We start from the raw sequence: 25,489 nt of genomic DNA on the forward strand, positions 1-25,489 counted from the left end.
CTGTTTAAGTGGAGCAATGTTAGATTTTAATAGTTTCTCTCTAGTGTATAACATAGCAGAGTACGTTGGTGTCTGTCTATCATTTGACAGAAATATATATATATATATATATATGTGTGTGTGTGTGTAATATATATATATATATTATATATATATATATATATATTATATATATATATATATATATATATATATATATATATATATATTTATATATATACACATACACACACACATTTATACACATGTATATTTATACTTATATATATATGTATCTGTCTCTCATACAAATATATATTGCATTGTTAATATATATATATGCGTGTGTATGTGTGTGTATAGATACACATTATGTGTGTATATACTTCACATACTTGTTAGTCTAGTATCTCGCCATTATTGTAGGGAGGTGCAACAGACTTTGAAATTATTTTCAGATTTATTGCTTACAAGCTTTATACACACGCATGTATACACACAGATTTTCATCATATAACCAACAAATGTAATCACTGCTCTTAGCATTATATATCTCAAAGTATACAGTAGCATAGATTTATTTTAGCCAATCTTATTGTATACTTTGATTAATATACCCACTATTGACAAATGTAATGAGTGTGTACTTTTCTGACTTATGGTTTCTTAGCCAACTATATATAATAGTTAATCTTGCCTTATAAATATACATATAGTACTAGTTTAACTTAGATATCCTGACCTCATACTGTATGTGTGTGTGTGTATGTATATATATATATATATATATATAAGTTCATTGTTAACTCTGTGGTAAGTTGATGCAATGCATATTTTCTCCTTGCATTCAATAAAGAAATATTTTAACATAACAAACTTAGATGTTTCTAGACCACAACTAACCCCTTCTGTGATGATTTTACAAAGATAATACTTTACTCTAGAAACACTGAGATTTTGTGGTTGGCTGTTCTGTTGCTTGGTCATAAGTTTATAAACATATTGTCTCTGAAGTTTCAGCCACAGACCATTAGTGATCTTAAACCAACCACTCATGTTCAGATGGTTAAAATATTGAGAAGTGTAAATTATCACACTAACTCATTTCAGAAATTTTCTTACAGGTTCACTTTCCACAGGTATTAACTTATTTGTGTCTCATTGGAATCAAAAGTGTTGTTTTAATCTGCACGATTGAATTCTTAGGCTAGCTTACTTAAATTTAAGAATTTTAATTTATGATTTTTCAATTTTCATGCTAGAATCTGTCAGAGGCTGATGAGTTAATTATTTTGATGGTGATTAACATAAAGTAGCCTCAGTTTACTAAATCTTTCCAAATTCTTGATTATTTTACCAAATTAGTTGAAACACATAAGGATTGGATGTATTTCTACGGAAATCTGATTACAACAGTGTCATCTGTTCTAAGTCTATTAATATAGTTCTTCAGTATATGAACACACACACACATTTAAGCTTGCTCTGAAATAGTTTTGTGGTTACAGCTTCCACGGTGGCTTGAGTAGGGTTTATTTTTATTTTCAATCCTTATTATGATTTGGAGTTGTTACAGAGAAAGATTTCTATAAATACTAGATATATCCTGTAATATTTGGGATAAATTCTTTGAATCAGTTGATCTCAGACTCTTGCAATGTTTTCATATTCTGGCATAAAAATCTCTCGTTTCTAGGTTTTATTTGCCATTATTCCAAACGCCTCATTTTCAGTGGCAATATTTTGCAAATAATATAATGACTACATTAACACTGAACTGATTTTTTTTCTTTTTGAATTTATTTGCAAGGAATCCAATCACTTAATTTTCAATGCTAATAAAAATTGAACTTTTCTTACAAAATGATTCTGGCTTTAAATGTTTCTTAATTTCAATTACTATAAAGAAGATGGAATAAAACTGAATTTGGTGTGAAACAAAGGATTTGGTAGTAAAATTAAAAATGGAAAATGAATACAAAAATAGAAAGTTCTTTGCCTGAGGTATTAGACATTTTGTTTCATTATAATATCACAAAAGACAGTGAGCTGGCAGAATTGTTTGCCCACCACACAAAATGCTTAGTGGTATTTTGCCTGTCCTTTACATGTTCTGAGTTCAAATTCTTCCTTGGTCATCCTTTCATCCTTTCAGGGTTGATAAAATAAGTACCAATTGAACACTTGGGTCGATGTAATACCGCTAAGCATTTGCCATATTCTGAACGACTTACTTCCCTGGGCATGGATATATTGAAACTCCGACGTCTGGCAGCTGACCCATAAGATTATTAACCATCTTACAAACAATAACTCTGAGCACTTTTTCAAACTCCACCTGTGGACATGTTTACAAAGTCAGAGAACAGCACAGCTCCCATGACTTTCGAAAACATTTTTTCACGCTAAGAGTTGCTGAAGCATGGAACAGACTGCTGGCATCAGTTGTTAATTGTCGGAGCACTGCATCCTTCAAAACTTCCATGCTTCCTGAGATTCGCCAACACAACACCTGATTTTCTCCCCTCCATATACATGCAAGCATGTATCTGACTCATACACTGTTCGCTTTCCAGACATTTGTACATTACTGCATATGCTTTATATGCACTTTTGACAAGTTGTGGTGCACCTGAGCACTGTATACAATAATTTCATTATTATTATATTATATTCACGGTTATTCCAATAACATGCTAAATACCTAACAAAAAATAGAATTGATATTTTCTCAACACGAAAATAGTCTTAAACATTTCATTCCTCAACAAAAGACAAATTGACATATAAAACTGCCTTCTGTAGTTAAAGGTAATGAAATTTTGTGGGGCTGTTTCTGCTTTCTGCAGAGACATTTAAATTATATTGGTTAATAATATTTCTACAGTGTAGAAGCGGGTGGATTAACAGATGGTAGAGTACCAGACAAAATATTTTGCAATGTTTAGTTAACATACTATATATATGTAACTTTCAAGGAAGTAAACTTTATCTTTCCTCTACGAGATATAAGTAATCTGAAGTTGTCTCCCTTGTAAGCCTTCTGTCAGAAACCAATGCAGTGTACCCGTACTTGTTTGCGGTTCGGCATTTGCGGTCCTGGTTATTCTCTTTTACTCGTTTACCCATTTACTTGTTTACTTGTTTTACCCATTTACACAGCCACTCCTGTGACTATGGCTTTTTCGTGGCAATATACACTTTTCCATAGTTTTTAAGGCTAAATTAGTACTAATAATATACTATCTTTGTTGGTTTACTGGACGACTTTTTGCTGCTGAAGGCCCCTCTGACTAGAATAGCCACGCATCACGTCGATTGGTTTTTTTTTTTTAGATACTGTATCTGTAATTCCTACTTTCAATTATTGCTAATTATTCAGACATGCTTTTTAAAAAATTATCACTACACTGTATACAATAATTTCATTATTATTATCACTACACTGTATACAATAATTTCATTATTATTATTATATTATATTCATAATACACATTATGTCAACAGGATAATTTTTAAGGTCGTGAGCCAATATAGCCTCATTGGAATCAGGCTGCTTGCTGGTTCCCCCCCCCTCTCTCTCTCTCTCTCTCTCTCTCGGTTCTCCCCTTCATATACATGGAAGCATGTATCTGACTCATACACTGCTAAATACCTAACAAAAAATAGAATTGATATTTTCTCAACACGAAAATAGTCTTAAACATTTCATTCCTCAACAAAAGACAAATTGATATATAAAACTGCCTTCTGTAGTTAAAGGTAATGAAATAAGTGGGCTGGTTACGCCCCTGGCATAGGCCACGAGGTTATACTCTCTTTTGGTTTCCCAGGTCTTCTCAAGCACAGCATATTTCCAAAAGTCTCGGTCACTTGGTGAGGTCTAAAGTTCGAAGGTGATGCTTCACCATTTCATCCCAGGTCTTCCTGGGTCTACCTCTTCCACAGGTTCCCTCAACCGCTAGGGTGTGGCACTTTTTCACACAGCTATCCTCATCCATTCTCGCCACATGATCATACCAGCGCAGTCGTCTCTCTTGCACACCACATCTGATGCTTCTTAGGTCCAACTTTTCTCTCAAGGTACTTACACTCTGTCAAGTATGCACACTGACATTACACAGCCATTGGATCATACTGGCTTCATTCCTTGTGAGATTACGCATGTCCTCAGCAGTCATAGCCCATGTTTCACTGCCATGTAGCATGGCTGTTCGTACACATGCGTCATACAGTCTACCTTTTACTCTGAGCGAGAAGCCCTTTGTCACCGGCAGAGGTAAGAGCTCTCTGAACTTTGCCCAAGCTATTCTTATTCTAGCAGCTACACTTCAGCACACCCGCTACTGACTTGAAGCTATCAAGCTACTGACAGAAGCTATCAACTATTAGTTTTTCTTCCTGGAATGTGGCGGAAGTTGTTCTCTGCGCATTTTCAGTGTTTATTGCTCCCGAGCATCTGCCACATACAAAAACTATCTTCCCAGTTTACCTTCCTTTAATATTACTGCTCCGCTTATATGTCCATAGCTTACACTGGGTACATCTTATAGAGTTTCTACCTACGCCTCTACTACAGATCGAGCAGGGACATCTACCTGAAAGGATTTGTGGTTTGCCTGCCTTCCTACTTATTAGGACTTTGGTTTTAGCCCTTTTTACTGAATCATAAGTACTATTCGTTTTCTAGACATATTGGTGAGTCCTGCTTTACTTTAGCACTAGTTTTATCCATAAGGGATAACTAGCTCATTTGCTAGTTCACTCTTTTGCCTATCGACTTCAAGCTTTACACTGCAAAATGGTATGATTCTAATTTATTGAGCCTTCTGGCCTCATCTTGAGGCCCTGTTCTTTCCTCTTCCCTCTTCATTTAATATATTTTATTTTATGTATTTGTATTCACTCTGATGTATTCACCCAGCATTCAGAATGTGTCTGGGACATCTCTGATGAAAAGCTATCAAGGAAACTTGCATGACGTTTGTAAAGGATCCATGTCTCACATGAGTAAAAGAGCGCTGTCGGTACACATGCACGGTACACAACAATTTTTGTTTGCTTTGTGATGCAATGCTGGGATCAGACACGAGACTGGAAGGAATCAGCTGCTGAAAGATATTTCATCATCCAGGGAGCAAGAACGGCTGAGTGTGGTGCCTATGTAGACAAACTTGTCTGCCACTTTCAGAATTGTTCCTCCAACCAAGATAGCTGGTTCCACGTATGGATTTCCTGGTGCAGGCTGGAACATTAGTCCAGGCTAATGCTGAGACCAAATGCCTTGCAAGAAGCAGAAATACGATTCATAAGTATTTGCATGTCATCTGCATAAAGGAGGTCACGTATAAGAGACTGGAAAACTTTTGAATTGGCAGCAAATTGGTGCAGACTAAAGGGGCGACCAGAAGATCGATACCTGACATATATTCCCAGAGAGCTAACCTTCGCAAAAGCATGAGCCAAATAAAAAAATAGAGTTGGGGCAAGGATGTCACTCTGCTTGAGACCATTCTTTACAGGAATGGGTGCCGCCATGTGACCACCAGCATTGACCCAAGCCTTCATCCCATCATGAAATGATTTAATTATAGATACAGTGATTCGGACATTCAAGTTTGCCAAGTATTTTCCACATCAAGGCCCTATTCACAGTGTCAAAGGCCTTCGTTAAATCAATACCCGGATAAGATCCATATTCTGCTCATAGCACTTCTCCTGCATCTGTCTTTCTGTGAAAATCATATCCATTGTCCCTCTACCAGATCGGAAACCACATTGAGATTCAGATAGAACATCATTTACGAGACATTCATTCAGGCGGGTAAGAGTATTTGCTAGAACCTTGCCAGCAGCTGACGGTAGGGCAATACCTCTGTAGTTACCACACATTGTTCTGGCTCCTTGTAGAGAGGAAGAATAATTGCATTCTTCCAGTCCTTAGGCATTGCACCTTCTCTCCAGACTACATTAAGTTCATGAAGGGAACCTCAGCACAAATTCCATCCCTTCCAGGTGCCCTACCAAGGTTCACTTTAATTATTGATGTCATTACCCATCTACTGAGGGCGTGGAATTTAAGGAGCCAATGATAGGTCTTTGTTGCATAGTATCAATCACTGTTTCATCCACAGGAGTTCAAAGTGTTCAATGCAGCGAGCTGTGGTTTCTGTTGAATTAGTAAATAGAGTAGAAGACACATTAGAAAGCAAATGAGCTGATGCATAGCTCTTAGGCCCATAAACTTGCTCCATAAGATGGTAAAGCTTCTTGCTGTCTTTTGCATCAGCAGCCTGAACATCACGAGCAAGAGCCTCCCACCAAGTGTTCTGCATCTTCCTGCTGTATTGATTTTACACTGCTATACAGAAAGTCCTCTGTGCAGCAATGAAACGTGGGCATGGCGCTTTACAGCTAATAGTCGCTGAACTTCAGCATCATTTACATCAAACCAGTCTCTGCGTCCGGCAGTATCATATCCCATTGTTTTAGCAATATATTGATGAACCTGATCTTAAAAATCTTCCCATTCTGTATTATTTTCAATGCTGGACAAGTGAGTCTGAAGCTTTTTCCTCAACATAGCATCATATATCTTGTGTACGTTCAGACGCCGAGAAATGCCGACTGGCCCTCTTCTCTCTTTCACTCTAAGCATCATCCGGAACTATGTTCAGACCAGACTGTGGTCTGTCCGGCATTCCGATCAATGAAAGGACTTGACATTAGAAATGTCATAGACATCATGCTTGCCGATGATGACATAATCATAGATAGATAGATAGATAGATAGATAGATAGATTAATAGACAGATAAAGTGATCTTTTTCGGATTTATGATTCACCGACGATATATATATATGGATCTCATCCATAATGTGAAAGTGACACCGACACTACTCTCGGATCACAAAATGGTAGAGCTGACCATGTACGGGCTAAAGGAAAGCATGGACATGCAGCCTACAAGAAACCCTCAAAATCTTTCCAGCTTGAACTTCCATAAAGCAAACTGGAAACAAATTGAGAAAGAGATCCTCAAACAAAACTGGCCTGAATGTCTCTCCTCGCCAGACATCGACGTGAAACTTCAACAATTCATGTCTGTAATGCAAGCCATATGCTACAAATGTGTCCCAGAGAGAAAGGCCACTGTACACAAGAACAAAAATCCCCAGAGGAAAATTTTAATGAGACGGCGTACAAAAATTTCAAATCGCCTAAACAAACAAATTGAAAGCAGTGAAAAGTCCCGGCTGAAAATAAAACTTTTGGAAATTGGAAAAATGTCTGCAACTCTCCCATGAAAAGGAAAGAGCAAACAAAGAAGCCTGGGCTATAGACAACATAAAATCTAACCCCAGAGCTTTCTACAGGTTTGCCAAAAGAACAGCTACGGTGCACTGTAGGATAGGGCCATTCCTTGAAAACGATAGCACACTGACAGGAAAACCAATGAGGGTAAGTGAAATACTGAATGAGCAATTCAAGAGTGTTTTCACTCCACCCCTTGGGCATTTCCAAATCACCAATCCAACTGACTTCTTTACCACTGCAACTATAAAATGAGGCGGCGACGATAAATTACATCGATATAAAGGAAGACGATGTAACCAAGGCTATAGATGAAATGAAAACAGTTCCAGCTACTGGCCCCGATGGATTCCCAGCAATCCTCCTAAAAGTATGTAAGAGAGTCCTAGCAAGACCACTGCAGTTCCTCTTTCAGAGCTTCCTTGCAGCTCGCAAACTTCCAAGAAAACTGAAGGAAGGTAAAATATGCTCCATTCATAAAGGAGGTAGCAGAGCGGAGGCCAAGAACTCTCTGACCTCACACATCAGCAAGGTCATGGAACGAATAGTCAGAAGGAAACTGATCACCTTCCTTGAAGAAATTGACTTGCTGCCTGACACCCAACATGGTTTCCGACCAGAGAGAAGCTGCTTAACTCAGCTCCTACAACACTATGACTGGGTGCTGAAACGACTGCTCAACCACTCAAATGTGGAAGTGATATATCTCGACTTTGCAAATGCCTTGGAATGACATGTCACAAACTGCGTGATCTCAGCATAGTTGGAAAAGTGGGAGAATGGCTTCATGACTTTCTGTAAGATAGAAGTCAGGTGGTAGGGCCACTTCCATTAAAACGTTTCAATTATTTTCTAACGTAATCATAAATTTAGTCTGGTTTAATTAAACAATAATAACTTTTTTATTTATCAATATATTAACATGAATTTTAAAAGATAATTTAACGAAATTATAATTTTTGTCACAAAGTGATTCTAATTGCAGGTAAATACAGGTAAATTCAACAATATATAAAATTATTAAAATTTTGTTCAAAGATCGCTATAGAAAATGGGTTATTTGCGAATATTCAGTTGGGTACACAATAAAATTTTACGATAGAATTTGTTATTCTGGGAAACTTTATTATATTTATGGCAAAATGTAATTTATCGTCGCCGCCTCTGATTTTATATCTTCAGTGGTAAAGAAGTCAGTGGGATTGGTGATTTGGAAATGCCCAAGGGGTGGAGTGAAAACACTCTTGAATTGCTCATTCAGTATTTCACTTACCCTCATTGGTTTTCCTGTGAGTGTGCTATCGTTTTCAAGGAGTGGCCCTATCCTACAGTGCACCGTAGCTGTTTCTTTGCCATACCTGTAGAAAGCTCTGGGGTTAGATTTTATGTTGTCCAGGCTTCTTTGTCTGCTCTTCCCTTTTCATGGGAGAGTTGCAGACATTTTTCGATTTCCAACAGTTTTACTTTCAGGCGGGACTTTTCACTGCTTTCAATTTGTTTGTTTAGGCGATTTGAAATTTTTGTACGCCGTCTCATTAAAATTTTTCTCTCTGGGGATTTTGTTCTTGTGTACAGTGGCCTTTCTCTCTGGGACACATTTGTAGTATATGGCTTGCATTACAGACATGAATTGTTGAAGTTTCACGTCGATGTCTGGCCAGTTTTGTTTGAGGATCACTTTCTAAATTTGTTTCCAGTTTGCTTTATGGAAGTTCAAGCTGGAAAGATTCTGAGGGTTTCTTGTAGGCTGCATGTCCATGCTTTCCTTTGGCCCGTACAGGGTCAGCTCTACCATTTTGTGATCCGAGAGTAGTGTCGGTGTCACTTTCACATTATGGATGGGATCCATATATATATATATCGTCGGTGAATCATAAATCCGAAAAAGATCACTTTGTCTGTCTATTAATCAACTCTGTCTATCTATCTATCTATCTATCTATCTATTTTCTATCTATCAATCTGTCTGTCTAGTTGAAATTTGTATATACACAAAAGACGGAGACAGGTGTGACGTGCGGCAAAAATGAAGTCTTTTACGTTTCGAGCCTACGCTCTTCGACAGAAACGAATAAGAGAAAATAAAAAGAGAGAGAATGAAAAAAAGACAAAAAAAAAAGTGTAGATTTCAGCGGTCCAACATTTTTCCCCTAATACACTTGTTGTTCATCCATCTGTCTTCGTCTTTTGTTTTTCTATAAATTTTAACTGTTCATGGATTTCATTGAATTTTTTCGTTGATATGTATCTCACTCTGTGTGTGTGTGTGTGTGTGTGTTGCCTTCTGAAGACAATATCTTGTTATGTCCCCCCAGGTACTGAGTTGTAGGCTCAGTGTGTGGTATGCCCTACCGTCAGCTGCTGGCAAGGTTCTGGCAAATACTCTTACCCGCCTGAATGAATGTCTCGTAAATGATGTTCTATCTGAATCTCCATGTGGTTTCCGATCTGGTAGAGGGACAATGGATATGATTTTCACAGGAGAACTGTTATGAGCAAAATATGGATCTTATCCGGGAAGGCCTTTCACACTGTGAATAGGGCCTTGATGTGGAAAATACTCGGCAAACTTGAATGTCCGAATCACTTTGTATCTATAATTAAATCATTTCATGATGGGATGAAGGCTTGGGTCAATGCTGGTGGTCACATGGCGGGACCCATTCCTGTAAAGAATGGTCTCAAGCAGAGTGACATCCTTGTCCCAACTCTATTTTTTTTATGTGGCTGCTGCTTTTACTCATGCTTTTGCTAAGGTTAGCTCTCTGGGAATATATGTCGCCCTTTAGTCTGCACCGTTTTCCAGTCTCTTATACGTGACCTCCTTTATGCAGATGACATGCAATTACTTATGAATCGTATTTCTGCTTCTTGCAAGGCATTTGGTCTCAGCATTAGCCTGGACTAATGTTCCAGCCTGCACCAGGAAATCCATTTCTGCAATTCACAAAATTTATTAACAATAATTGTTTTCTACAAACCATAATGATATATAATTATTTTTGCAGCCTTCTGGCCTCCCAGACCCCAGTTGAACTGTTCAACCCATGCTAGCATGGAAAGCGGATGCTAAATGATGATGACGATGATGATGAATAGCTAGGAGTAGCCATCTGAGTGAAAGGGGTTCATATGTTATAAATGGTTGAAAAACACTGATCCAACAGGTCCTTTTTCTAAAACAGCAGAGTGCGATTTGAGGAAGACTTTGTTGATATTTCTAGCAAGCTAAGCAAGCTAAGCAAACACATTGAGGCTGCTACGTTGACTTAAAATTACCTGATTTATGTTAATGCGGATCTTTTCCGTTTGGTTGCCAGTGGCTGCCAGTGTCAATTGTCTGTTTAATGATGGGAAATTAATTTTCGCTACGAATTGAAAATTATTAAAGTTTGAAAATTTTGGTAATTTTAGCCAAATGTCAGCCACAGATGCATTCATGGCTGTTTCGATAAACATGAGAACTCTTTTTGTCTCAACATGCTATATTTGAATTGTATATAAACCAGGTGGTTGTGAGGTTTGCTACAAATAATAGATTTCTTTTGATAAATCTTATAAATTGAAGTTTATTTACCAACATCTCGCTCAAAGATTTAAAACTAAATTTTTTTCTCTCGTAAATTAAGTTTTATCTACATAAAAGGAAATTACTCTTTTACTTGTTTCAGATATTTGACTGTGGCCATGCTGGAACAACTCGACCCCGGGACTTATTCTTTGTAAGCCCAGTACTTATTCTATCGGTCTCTTTTGCCGAACTACTAATTAATGGGGGACATAACACACCAGCATCGGTTGTCAAGCAATGCTAAGTGACATACTCGCACATACATATATATATATATATACGACAGGCTTCTTTCAGTTTCCGTTTACCAAATCCACTCACAAGGCTTTGGGCAGCCCAAGGCTATAGCAGAAGACAGTTGCCCAAGATGCCCCGCAGTGGGACTGAACCGCGAATCATGTGGTTGGTTAGCAAGCTACTTACCACACAGCTTTCCTGCACCTGGAGAATTATGAAATTGTCACCTATGATTATGACCCTAGTATCGATCTATTGCATTGAAATCTGTTTTAGGGTTAGTGTAAGTTAGGGTTAGGGGTGGGGGGAAGGGTATGTTTTTTTTCTTCACGAATGTAAATAAAACCAATCTGTTTCTTAAACGAAATAAAACAAATATTTATTAGGATCTTTTCGGTTTGAACGGCAGTTTTTCTAGCGGTGTCATATGAAATGGTCACCCATAATTATGACCCTAGTATCGATCTACTGCATTAGGGTCAGGGGTGGGGGGAAGGGTATCTTTTTTTCTCCACAAATGTAAATAAACCCAATCTGTTTCTTAAACGAGGGACATATTCATACGGCACAGAACGTTTTCACTTCAATAGACGTCATTGATTAGTTGAAATTGCAGAAATTGAAGAAAAGAACAACAAATATCTTACAAACTACAGAATTTCCTCAATAAAGCTAAGTATATGATCCATTAATACAAATACTGAAATTGATAGTGATAATGACCACTGATAATGGTTTTAGACAATTTTGATAAAATGAAGATAAGCTACTGTACAAGGGATATAATAGTTGAGCAAAATGCTCTTAAATTACCTCCATTGCTACAAACTGTGAAATAACTGTCGGTTGCCGTTTAGTTAAATGAACTAAATAAAATCAGTAATTAGTTAGTACATTTACTTACCAATTATGGTACTGATAATTATTTTATCGACTCCAAATGAATAAGAATAAAACCAATAGGGTCAGGATTTAAATTAACAACACGTCTACCTCAAACATTTGAAATGCCGCACACCTGCTGGGAATCGAGGATAGGTTTCATTGACGGTCCGAATGCATAATATTCCGAATACTATCCTGCATAATATTCCGAATACTATCATCGACCAAAGTACGCTGTAAATTATAGTGATTCTGCTTGTAGGGACAAATCTAGAACCTCTTCAGGACAGCCGCCAATTATTGATGGTCGACCCTATCGAAAGCTTTCAGCTGTTTTAAATTGATCTGGGCCCCACACATTCCTGATTCTTTACCTTTCTCTCCATGATGTTTCGCATGAAGTGGAGGTTGTGGATAGATCATTGTATGGCGCATGTTTGTGCTTCAGCTCCCAGAATTTGGACACGCGTCAACCTCTTTGTTAAGATCTTAGCCAAAATCAAGCTTGCATTTAGATATGTACCTAATGTTAAAATTTTGCACCCTTTACCATCGAACACTTTCTCTCATAGCTTGGAGCACGCATCCAGCCTCTGACAACGCTACATTCATCCTTAAAGTGTTAAAGAATTGGTCAAGGGACAACCTCGTTGCCTTGTTCGTTTGCTGCAGTCCTTTGCTTAAGCTCTCATTTTACTTTAGAATTCTCTATCACTATTTCCTTACTAAATCTTATCGGTTCTGATTTAAAAGTTCTTTTCAGGGCTAACCATCAACAGTTGTTGACGATTTCTCTATTTCGATCTCTGTAAATTTGACGCACCAGGAACGATGCATTTCGTTTCCAGTAACCGGCCCCTGTATACACATATAATACATACATATATGCAAGCTTGCATGTATATACATACATACGAACATACATACATATGTGTGTTTTAAGCAGTAGTTTTACGTCAACCCAGAAAAAAGATTTTAGCCAATTCTCCAATCAGCATCGAGTAATTGACCAAGTGTTAATGTTCACAACAGCCGAAGAGGATTTGTGTTAAATTATCGGGAACTTATTCCAGAAGCTTAATAGTCCTCAATCCACTCTGCAAGAGCATCTGAAGTAGATTGGAACAATGTATTAAAAAGGGAAGCGGATATCTCATTTAGCAAGTTACAATATTTTCCTGGAATAAACAAAATTTTAAAATTGAATGGTAACAGGATATGAGGAATAGATAGTCTACGCTAGCAAATTTACGAAGCAGTGGACTGTTTGACCGGGTTCTGGGAATCGACGTACACCCCCTCCATTGAAATTGCTGGCCTTTTGCCATAGTTTGAAATCAGTCTTTTGGAGCAGGCACAATCATTTGCATGTTGGGTGAAATATTTAACATTGTTTCCAGCTTTATGTTTTGAGTTCAGATTCTGCGAATATGGAAGTTGCCTTTCATTCTTTCAAGTTCAATAAAATAAAGCACCAGTCTAGTATTTGGGGGTCGATGTAACTGACTTGTCCTTTCCCTCAAATTTGTTGGCCTTGTACCAAAATTAGAAAGCAGTGTATTGAGAGTTTAAGAACGGTGACATCAAATAAGATTGTAGTGTTGATCTAGAATTGAAACCCAAGAAATATGGCATATTTTTTTATTTTTATAAATTAGCTTCAGGAATGCAGGACTAACAAATATTTTGTTAGAGGGACATATTTTATAAGGTAGTGTTGGGTATGTTTTGTATAATTCAATGGCAAAATTAATCCCTTGTTATCCACATTGCCTTGAACTAATCAGGCATTAATCTTGTAGCTTTGAGATTTTGTAAAAGTTAATTTTTTAAAACGATATTGTAGCGCTTGTACAAGAAACAGATCTTGCCAGTTTAAACAGGCAGAATACTTTTGGCCGGATATGGCCGGTTGGAATGCAAAAGGGTTAATCTCTTATCTTCTAAAGGATGTTCAGTCTTGCAGATCGCATAGCACTTCATTAATGCTGACAGTATAAAAAAAAAATTTCAAATTGGACAGTGAGATACAAGGCCCGTCTGGCGTCTGTCGGATCCTGACAAATCATCCTTTCATGATATGATAGGTCTGTATGATGCTATATTGATTGGCAAAATTGTATAGTGTGAGAGAAAATGTTTTGCTGTATCTAATTATGTCCTGCTCTGTTCATAATTAACCATAATCCCAATCCAGTCCTTAATCTCTAGGGAACAAAGGTGCATGTGTAGTTTGCAATGTCTTCTCTTCACTCGAATACTTCTGTGTATACGACGTTCCTAGCTGTCCCTGTGCTAAAAGTTGAGTTAAAAAGGTCGGTTTGAACGGCAGTTTTTCTAGCGGTGTCATATGAAATGGTCACCCATAATTATGACCCTAGTATCGATCTACTGCATTAGGGTCAGGGGTGGGGGGAAGGGTATCTTTTTTTCTCCACAAATGTAAATAAACCCAATCTGTTTCTTAAACGAGGGACATATTCATACGGCACAGAACGTTTTCACTTCAATAGACGTCATTGATTAGTTGAAATTGCAGAAATTGAAGAAAAGAACAACAAATATCTTACAAACTACAGAATTTCCTCAATAAAGCTAAGTATATGATCCATTAATACAAATACTGAAATTGATAGTGATAATGACCACTGATAATGGTTTTAGACAATTTTGATAAAATGAAGATAAGCTACTGTACAAGGGATATAATAGTTGAGCAAAATGCTCTTAAATTACCTCCATTGCTACAAACTGTGAAATAACTGTCGGTTGCCGTTTAGTTAAATGAACTAAATAAAATCAGTAATTAGTACATTTACTTACCAATTATGGTACTGATAATTATTTTATCGACTCCAAATGAATAAGAATAAAACCAATAGGGTCAGGATTTAAATTAACAACACGTCTACCTCAAACATTTGAAATGCCGCACACCTGCTGGGAATCGAGGATAGGTTTCATTGACGGTCCGAATGCATAATATTCCGAATACTATCCTTATCATCGACCAAAGTACGCTGTAAATTATAGTGATTCTGCTTGTAGGGACAAATCTAGAACCTCTTCAGGACAGCCGCCAATTATTGATGGTCGACCCTATCGAAAGCTTTCAGCTGTTTTAAATTGATCTGGGCCCCACACATTCCTGATTCTTTACCTTTCTCTCCATGATGTTTCGCATGAAGTGGAGGTTGTGGATAGATCATTGTATGGCGCATGTTTGTGCTTCAGCTCCCAGAATTTGGACACGCGTCAACCTCTTTGTTAAGATCTTAGCCAAAATCAAGCTTGCATTTAGATATGTACCTAATGTTAAAATTTTGCACCCTTTACCATCGAACACTTTCTCTCATAGCTTGGAGCACGCATCCAGCCTCTGACAACGCTACATTCATCCTTAAAGTGTTAAAGAATTGGTCAAGGGACAACCTCGTTGCCTTGTTCGTTTGCTGCAGTCCTTTGCTTAAGCTCTCATTTTACTTTAGAATTCTCTATCACTATTTCCTTACTAAATCTTATCGGTTCTGATTTAAAAGTTCTTTTCAGGGCTAACCATCAACAGTTGTTGACGATTTCTCTATTTCGATCTCTGTAAATTTGACGCACCAGGAACGATGCATTTCGTTTCCAGTAACCGGCCCCTGTATACACATATAATACATACATATATGCAAGCTTGCATGTATATATACATACATACGAACATACATACATATGTGTGTTTTAAGCAGTAGTTTTACGTCAACCCAGAAAAAAGATTTTAGCCAATTCTCCAATCAGCATCGAGTAATTGACCAAGTGTTAATGTTCACAACAGCCGAAGAGGATTTGTGTTAAATTATCGGGAACTTATTCCAGAAGCTTAATAGTCCTCAATCCACTCTGCAAGAGCATCTGAAGTAGATTGGAACAATGTATTAAAAAGGGAAGCGGATATCTCATTAGCATCTGTGCATTTAGCAAGTTACAATATTTTCCTGGAATAAACAAAATTTTAAAATTGAATGGTAACAGGATATGAGGAATAGATAGTCTACGCTAACAAATTTACGAAGCAGTGGACTGTTTGACCGGGTTCTGGGAATCGACGTACACCCCCTCCATTGAAATTGCTGGCCTTTTGCCATAGTTTGAAATCAGTCTTTTGGAGCAGGCACAATCATTTGCATGTTGGGTGAAATATTTAACATTGTTTCCAGCTTTATGTTTTGAGTTCAGATTCTGCGAATATGGAAGTTGCCTTTCATTCTTTCAAGTTCAATAAAATAAAGCACCAGTCTAGTATTTGGGGGTCGATGTAACTGACTTGTCCTTTCCCTCAAATTTGTTGGCCTTGTACCAAAATTAGAAAGCAGTGTATTGAGAGTTTAAGAACGGTGACATCAAATAAGATTGTAGTGTTGATCTAGAATTGAAACCCAAGAAATATGGCATATTTTTTTATTTTTATAAATTAGCTTCAGGAATGCAGGACTAACAAATATTTTGTTAGAGGGACATATTTTATAAGGTAGTGTTGGGTATGTTTTGTATAATTCAATGGCAAAATTAATCCCTTGTTATCCACATTGCCTTGAACTAATCAGGCATTAATCTTGTAGCTTTGAGATTTTGTAAAAGTTAATTTTTTAAAACGATATTGTAGCGCTTGTACAAGAAACAGATCTTGCCAGTTTAAACAGGCAGAATACTTTTGGCCGGATATGGCCGGTTGGAATGCAAAAGGGTTAATCTCTTATCTTCTAAAGGATGTTCAGTCTTGCAGATCGCATAGTATGCTGACAGTATAAAAAAAAAATTTCAAATTGGACAGTGAGATACAAGGCCCGTCTGGCGTCTGTCGGATCCTGACAAATCATCCTTTCATGATATGATAGGTCTGTATGATGCTATATTGATTGGCAAAATTGTATAGTGTGAGAGAAAATGTTTTGCTGTATCTAATTATGTCCTGCTCTGTTCATAATTAACCATAATCCCAATCTCTAGGGAACAAAGGTGCATGTGTAGTTTGCAATGTCTTCTCTTCACTCGAATACTTTTGTGTATACGACGTTCCTAGCTGTCCCTGTGCTAAAAGTTGAGTTAAAAAGGTCGGTTTGAACGGCAGTTTTTCTAGCGGTGTCATATGAAATGGACACCCATAATTATGACCCTAGTATCGATCTACTGCATTAGGGTCAGGGGTGGGGGGAAGGGTATCTTTTTTTCTCCACAAATGTAAATAAACCCAATCTGTTTCTTAAACGAGGGACATATTCATACGGCACAGAACGTTTTCACTTCAATAGACGTCATTGATTAGTTGAAATTGCAGAAATTGAAGAAAAGAACAACAAATATCTTACAAACTACAGAATTTCCTCAATAAAGCTAAGTATATGATCCATTAATACAAATACTGAAATTGATAGTGATAATGACCACTGATAATGGTTTTAGACAATTTTGATAAAATGAAGATAAGCTACTGTACAAGGGATATAATAGTTGAGCAAAATGCTCTTAAATTACCTCCATTGCTACAAACTGTGAAATAACTGTCGGTTGCCGTTTAGTTAAATGAACTAAATAAAATCAGTAATTAGTTAGTACATTTACTTACCAATTATGGTACTGATAATTATTTTATCGACTCCAAATAAATAAGAATAAAACCAATAGGGTCAGGATTTAAATTAACAACACGTCTACCTCAAACATTTGAAATGCCGCACACCTGCTGGGAATCGAGGATAGGTTTCATTGACGGTCCGAATGCATAATATTCCGAATACTATCCTTATCATCGACCAAAGTACGCTGTAAATTATAGTGATTCTGCTTGTAGGGACAAATCTAGAACCTCTTCAGGACAGCCGCCAATTATTGATGGTCGACCCTATCGAAAGCTTTCAGCTGTTTTAAATTGATCTGGGCCCCACACATTCCTGATTCTTTACATTTCTCTCCATGATGTTTCGCATGAAGTGGAGGTTGTGGATAGATCATTGTATGGCGCATGTTTGTGCTTCAGCTCCCAGAATTTGGACACGCGTCAACCTCTTTGTTAAGATCTTAGCCAAAATCAAGCTTGCATTTAGATATGTACCTAATGTGTGCCACGTATGATTTAATTAGATTTAATTATGATTTAATTAGATTTTTTTTCCAGTAATTTAATAGAATAAAAAGGGCCATATAGCTCCTTGGAGCAGACGATTTTTGCTGAGAATTTAAAAAGAAAATCTTACAATTCCCAAAATTGCATGATTTTATCGATTATTTCTGATGGAATCTAACGTTAGAATTAAGTTTCTACGGAAAATATTAAGCTTCACCAAGAGTTTGGTAAAAATCGATTGCAACTTGCGAAAGCTACAACAGAAAATGTGATGCATATAAAAGGTTTAGACTTTCGACCCTATGTCGAATTTATCGACTTTTTCAGAACTGGGGAAACTTTTCAAGATCTTCGCGTCGTTAGTTTTGCAATATTGTCATATTGGGCTACGTGTATGTCAAGTTTCATCAGAATCTGTTGAAGCCGTGGTCAGAGTAAGGGTACAATTTGCCAGACACACTGACATGTTTATATATAAAGAAAAATACGACGGGTTTCTTTCCACTCACAAGGTTTTGGATGGCCTGAAGCTATAGTAAAAGACAAGGTGCCACGCAGTGGAAATGAACTAGCAAAAGGATACGGATCTTTTCGGTTTGAACGGCAGTTTTTAACATAATTTCTAGGTAACTAAAAAATTTTAAACTTCGTATACTGGTAGAATGTGTTCATAAAAATCTTTTTCTCTTGGCTTTATTGAGAAAATTCTATAGTTTGTAAGATATTTGTTTTATCTTCAATTTCTGCAATTTCAACCAATCAATGACGTCTATTGAGGTGAAAACATTCTGTGCCGTCTGAATATGTGTCTCGTTTAAGAAACAGATTGGGATTATTTACATTTGTGAAGAAAAAAAGATACCCTTCCCCCCACCCCTGACCCTAAAACAGATAGAAATGCAGTAGATCGATACTAGGGTTATAATTATGGGTGACAATTTCATATGACACCGCTAGAAAAACTGCTGTTCAAACCGAAAAGATCCTAAAAAATATTTGTGTTTTATTTACTTTGCTAGGTAGTCGCTGTAGGATCGACTAGTCACGAGTAGCTAGCGCGGATGTGCGTCTACTTGCACCGGGACCCCTCTTCTTAAGTAGTACCACTTTTAATACATTAAAGCGTGTAATATAGGCTGAACTTCGTATATAGGACCAAATGGTAATTTTTGAAGAGATATTTCTTTGAAACACATGCGTCTTATATCTCATCAAATACGGTATTTATGTTTTCGATAGTAATCCACAGCTAAAATATGAACCTCTAATTCGTGTAGTCCTAGGGAAACTGTTCAGTGTGGCCATGTTTTAAGATGGCACTGTTTCTAGGGCAATAAAATATGTAAGAGGCATGCGTTGAATTTAATTCAACGGTCTGTGTGCCTTCCTTTTACATATTTCCGGCCTTCGTGTATCTTTAGCAGCATCAGTACATCAGTACATCTCATTTTGCAGTAGTGGGAATTCTCCAGACACCTGCCAAGAATGCCCAGAACAAGCCCGTAACGATAAAATTCGTACAGCAGACCATCCAACTCGTACAGCAGCCCATCCATTTTTTCATCAGTTGTTGTCAGCATTTCACTGTCCGTATTCCTACCCGAGAGGTGCAAGAACCGTTGAGGAAGTTGGTAAGTACACCTCCGTTTCCAGTCTACTGTCTACCTCAAACAGTTGAAATGCAACACACCTGCTTGGAATCGAGTAACATGCGCTCCTCTTGTGCCACCAAAGACCAAAATGTGGTTTTGTTACCCTTTACCATTCGGTCCCATCGAACAGTTTCTTTCTTTCATAGCTTGGAGCACGCATCCAGCCTCTGACAACGCTACATTCATCCTTAAAGAGTTAAAGAATTGGTCAAGGGCCAACCTCGTTGCCTTGTTCGTTAGCTGCAGTCCTTTGCTTAAGCTTTCATTTTACTTTAGAATTCTCTATCACTATTTCCTTACTAAATCTTATCGGTTCTGATTTAAAAGCTCTTTTCAGGGCTAACCATCAACAGTTGTTGACGATTTCTCTATTTCGATCTCTGTAAATTTGATGCACCAGGAACGATGCATTTCGTTTCCAGTAACCGGGCCCCTGTATACACATATAATACATACATATATGCAAGCTTGCATGTATATATACATACATACGAACATACCTACTTACGTGTGTTTTTAAGCAGTAGTTTTACGTCAACCCAGAAAAAAGATTTTAGCCAATTATCCAATCTGCATCGAGTAAGTGTTAATGTTCACAACAGCCGAAGAGGATCCGTGTCAAATTATCGGGAACTTATTCCAGAAGCTTAATAGTCCTCAATCCACTGTGCAAGAGTATCTGAAGTAGATTGGAAAAATGTATTGAAAAGGGAAGCGGATATCTCATTAGCTAATGAGAATGAAGCATCTGTGCATTTAGGAAGTTACAATAATTTTCTGGAATAAACAAAATTTTAAAATTGAATGGTAACAGGATATGAGGAATGGATAGTCTACGCTAACAAATTTACGAAGCAGTGGCTGTCGCCAAACAAAAATCCAATTAAGACGCCCAAACCACATCTAAAATCAAAAATTTTGCTTTGTTTGTTGGAATACAATATGTTCAAATTATTCAGTTCAGTTCAGTTCAAATTATTGGAAAAGGGACGGACGTCACGCCAGAAATTTATATTAACGACTTAAACATGTCGATTAAATTTTTCTGAGAAAACACCCAGCTTTTGTCAAAAGAAAGTGTCATTCTGCAACATGATAGTGCAGGTCAACATTTCAGTGATGATAATCCAAGAAATTTAAATGGATTAGGTTCCAAAACATGACCTCACGCACCCTACCCACAAGACCTAAAAGCATCAGATTTTCGATTATTTAGTGAAAACATTCACAAGCACGGACAAAGCCAAAACTGCTTCAAACATGTAAGAGAGCTATCGACGTTTATTATGTTCATGTGTTGAAGTACACATCCTCTCCGCGAGAGATACGCAAATTTAGTAGGAGAACCTGTAGGAAGCCTTCCAGATGTTTTCAATATAATGTCCGTCAATCCATCCATCCATCCATCCATTCGTTTCTGCTGGACTAACAACTGGGGTATTAGCTTTCACTTTGATGGATGTACTTTTGTAATACTGTACAGGAAGTATCACAAGTCCGATGCTGTCATCGCAGTATTACCTTCCTATGAAGCATGACAATTAATGCGAAATCTGTATCAAGGAAAATTCCGAGGATACAGATATATGATATAGAATGGAGAGAGCACAATCGCATGAAAGAATCCTGATGGAATGTACCTATTAAGACTTCAATAAACTGCAAACATAATAAACTAGGCACAATGATCTGTGTAAGTGGAAAACCAAACTATGCAAAGGTTTCAGCTGTTAGATAAATTCGTTCGTTGTTTTACTACTAGGATCTCCATCATCATATATCTGAAGACAGAAAAAAAAATTAAATTTAAAAAGAGTTAAACATGAAACTACTGTAATTCATTCGGATTGTGGAAGCACTCCGTCGGTTACGACGACGAGGGTTCCAGTTGATCCGAATCAACGGAACAGCCTGTTTCCGCCTACGAATTCCACTTACAAGGCTTTGGTAGGACCGGGGCTATAGCAGAAGTCACTTCGAGATCCACTACACTCAGAGATTGGTTGGCGTTAGATGTGCATCCACCTTAGGAAACAATGCCTGATCGGACTGGAGCCTGAAAGAAGCCCGTCGTATATATGTATATACACATATATATGTGCAGTGTTCGACAACCGATGCTTGTGTGTATATCCGTGTTAGCGGTTTGTTAAAAAACACCAATAGAAAAAGGAATGGGCTTACAAAAGCATAAGTCCCGGGGTCGTGTTGCTCGATTCAAGGCGGTGCAGTCAAATGACTGAAACAACTAAAAGAGTAAAAAGTATAATCATAAATGAGTTGATATATTGTGTTTATTGTATATATGAGGTTGTCAGGTGGCAGAATTGTTAGCACACTGCACAAAATACATAGCGGCATTTCGCCCATCTTTACGCTCTAAGTTCAATTTCTAGCCATTAAAATAAGTACCAATTGAGTAGCCCTTCTGAAATTGCTGGACTTGTACCAAAATTTGAAACCAATAAGAGGAAATGTTAGGTGCCGAATTGGCTATGATATTGAGAAGTTGGTTTCCCAAGTATGTGGTTTCAAGTCAGTGTCTTTTGATCAACCAAAGTCTTGTGTATGGATTTGATAGATGGTAACTTGAATAAGCCCACCTATTTTGATCAATACTTACAATGCTTACAAGAAAAAATTAAAAATACAATGAAAACCAATACCAATTCATAAAGATCTGAATCATTTGCACCAAAATGTAAAAACTAATCACTTTGGCAACAATGCCAAACAATAAATTTGTGTGATTCTTGATTGCTCTTCACCACAAACAGAACATTGAAAAAACGGAAACTGAAAGAATTCTATCGTAGATATATATATATATATATACACACAGAAAGGGTTGTTTTGATACTCACTTTGACTATGCATTCTAAGTTCAAATTCTGTCATGGTTGATTGTTCCTGTGATCCTTTCGGGGTTGATAAAATAAATACCAGTGGAGTCATAGGAACGATGTAATCAACTTGCACCCCTCCATTGAAATTGCTGGCCTTTTGCCAAAATTTGAAATCAGTCTTTTAAGATGATGAGCAGGTACAATCATTTGCATCATCATCATCATTATCGTTTAACGTCCGTTTTCCGCGCTAGCACGGGTTGGACTGTTTGACCGGGTTCTGGGAATCAACGTACACCCCCTCCATTGAAATTGCTGGCCTTTTGCCATAGTTTGAAATCAGTCTTTTGGAGCAGGCACAATCATTTGCATGTTTGGTGAAATATTTAACATTGTTTCCAGCTCTATGTTTTGAGTTCAGATTCTGCGAATATGGAAGTTGCCTTTCATTCTTTCAAGTTCAATAAAATAAAGCACCAATCAAGTATTTGGGGGTCGATGTAACTGACGTCCTTTCCCTCAAATTTGTTGGCCTTGTACCAAAATTAAAAAGCAGTGTATTGATAGTTTAAGAACGGTGACATCAAATAAGATTGTAGTGTTGATCTAGAATTGAAACCCAAGAAATATGGCATATTTTTTTATTTTTATAAATTAGCTTCAGGAATGCAGGACTAACAAACATTTTGTTAGAGGGACGTATTTCATAAGGTAGTGTTGGGTATGTTTTGTATAATTCAATGGCAAAAAAATCCCTTGTTATCCACATTGCCTTGAACTAATCAGGCATGAGATTTTGTAGAAGTTAATTTTTTAAAACGATATTGTAGCGCTTGTACGAGAAACCAGATCTTGCCAGTTTGAACAGGCAGAATACTTTTGGCCGGATATGGCCAGTTGGAATGCTAAAGGGTTAATCTCTTATCTCCTAAAGGATGTTCAGTCTTGCAGATCGCATAGCACTTCAGTAATGCTGACAGTATAAAAAAAAATTTCGAATTGGACAGTGAGATACAAGGCCCGTCTTGATATGATATGTCTGTACGATGCTATATTGATTGGCAAAATTGTATAGTGTGAGAGAAAATGTTTTGCTGTATCTAATTATGTCCTGCTCTGTTCATAATTAACCATAATGCCAATCCAGTCCTTAATCTCTAGGGAACAAAGGTGCATGTGTAGTTTGCAATGTCTTCTCATGATTTAATTAGATTTTTTTTCCAGTAATTTATTGGAATAAAAAGGGCCATATAGCTCCTTGGAGCAGACATGATTTTCGCTGAGAATTTAAAAAAAAATCTTACAAATTTGTGAATATACTGTCGAAAATATGTCATCTTGAATTTGAACGCGATTTCCCAAAATGGCATGATTTTATCGATATTTTCTGATGGAATCTAACGTCAGAATTAAGTTTCTACGGAAAATATTAAGCTTCACCAAGAGTTTGGTAAAAATCGATTGCAACTTGCGAAAACTACAACAGAAAATGGGATGCATATAAAGGATTTAGACTTTCGATTTTTTTCAGAACTGGGGGAACTTTTCACGATCTTCGCTTCGTTAGTTTTGCAATATTGTCATATCGGGCTACGTTTGTGTTAAGTTTCATCAGAATCGGTTGAAGCCGTGGTCAGGGTAAGGGTACAAAATGACAGACACACTGACATGTTTATATATTAAGAGAAATACGACGGGCTTCTTTCCACTCACAAGGTTTTGGATGGCCTGAAGCTATAGTAAAAGACAAGGTGCCACGCAGTGGGAATGAACTAGCAAAAGGATACGGATCTTTTCGGTTTGAACGGCAGTTTTTAACATAATTCCTAGGTAACTAAAAAATTTTAAACTTCGTATACTGGTAGAATGTGTTCATAAAAATCTTTTTCTCTTGGCTTTATTGAGAAAATTCTATAGTTTGTAAGATATTTGTTTTATCTTCAATTTCTGCAATTTCAACCAATCAATGACGTCTATTGAGGTGAAAACATTCTGTGCCGTCTGAATATGTCTCTCGTTTAAGAAACAGATTGGGTTTATTTATATTTGTGAAGAAAAAAAGATACCCTTCCCCCCACCCATGACCCTAAAACAGATAGAAATGCAGTAGATCGATACTAGGGTCATAATTATGGGTGACAATTTCATATGACACCGCTAGAAAAACTGCTGTTCAAACCGAAAAGATCCTAAAAAATATTTGTGTTTTATTTACTTTGCTAGGTAGTCGCTGTAGGATCGACTAGTCACGAGTAGCTAGCCCGGATGTGCGTCTACTTGCACCGGGACCACTCTTCTTAAGTAGTACCACTTTTAATACACTAAAGCGTGTAATATAGGCTGAACTTCGGATATAGGACCAAATGGTGATTCCTGAAGAGATATTTCTTTGAAACACATGCGTCGTATATCTCATCAAATACGGTATTTATGTTTTCGATAGTAATCCACAGCTAAAATATGAACCTCTAATTCGTGTGGTCCCAGGGAAACTGTTCAGTGTGGCCATGTTTTAAGACGGCACTGTTTCTAGGGCAATAAAATAGGTAACAGGCATGCGTTGAATTTAATTCAACGGACTGTGTGCCTTCCTTTTACATATATCCGGCCTTCGTGTATCTTTAGGTTGTTAATTTAAATCCTGACCCTATTGGTTTTATTCTTAGAGTCGGTAAAATAATTATCAGTACCATAATTGGTAAGTAAATGTACTAACTAATTACTGATTTTATTTAGTTCATTTAAGTAAACGGCAACCGACAGTTATTTCAGTGTGTAGCAAGGGAGGTAATTTAAGAACTTTTTGCTCAACTATTATCTCCCTTGTACTTATCTTCATTTTATCAAAATTGTTGTCTAAAACCATTATCAGTGGTCAGTGGGGGTCAGTACACTGTCA

The 25,489-nt window shown here is 37.2% G+C and overlaps 2 long non-coding RNA genes across 2 annotated transcripts; both read right to left on the reverse strand.

Annotated features, from left to right (window-relative positions):
• Nucleotides 1-1,238: 1,238 nt before the first annotated feature.
• On the reverse strand, nt 1,239-10,677 carry LOC118764553. Its single transcript, XR_005000372.1, has 4 exons — nt 10,666-10,677; nt 3,105-3,119; nt 2,088-2,092; nt 1,239-1,426 (listed from the first exon to the last, which is right to left on the reverse strand). It is a non-coding gene; the product is annotated as an uncharacterized LOC118764553 (long non-coding RNA).
• Nucleotides 10,678-14,169: 3,492 nt separating this feature from the next.
• On the reverse strand, nt 14,170-24,247 carry LOC118764555. Its single transcript, XR_005000374.1, has 4 exons — nt 24,106-24,247; nt 18,351-18,410; nt 16,085-16,087; nt 14,170-14,276 (listed from the first exon to the last, which is right to left on the reverse strand). It is a non-coding gene; the product is annotated as an uncharacterized LOC118764555 (long non-coding RNA).
• Nucleotides 24,248-25,489: the final 1,242 nt, after the last annotated feature.

This window comes from Octopus sinensis, linkage group LG8 (genome assembly GCF_006345805.1).
Source record: "Octopus sinensis linkage group LG8, ASM634580v1, whole genome shotgun sequence".
NCBI lineage: Eukaryota > Metazoa > Mollusca > Cephalopoda > Octopoda > Octopodidae > Octopus > Octopus sinensis.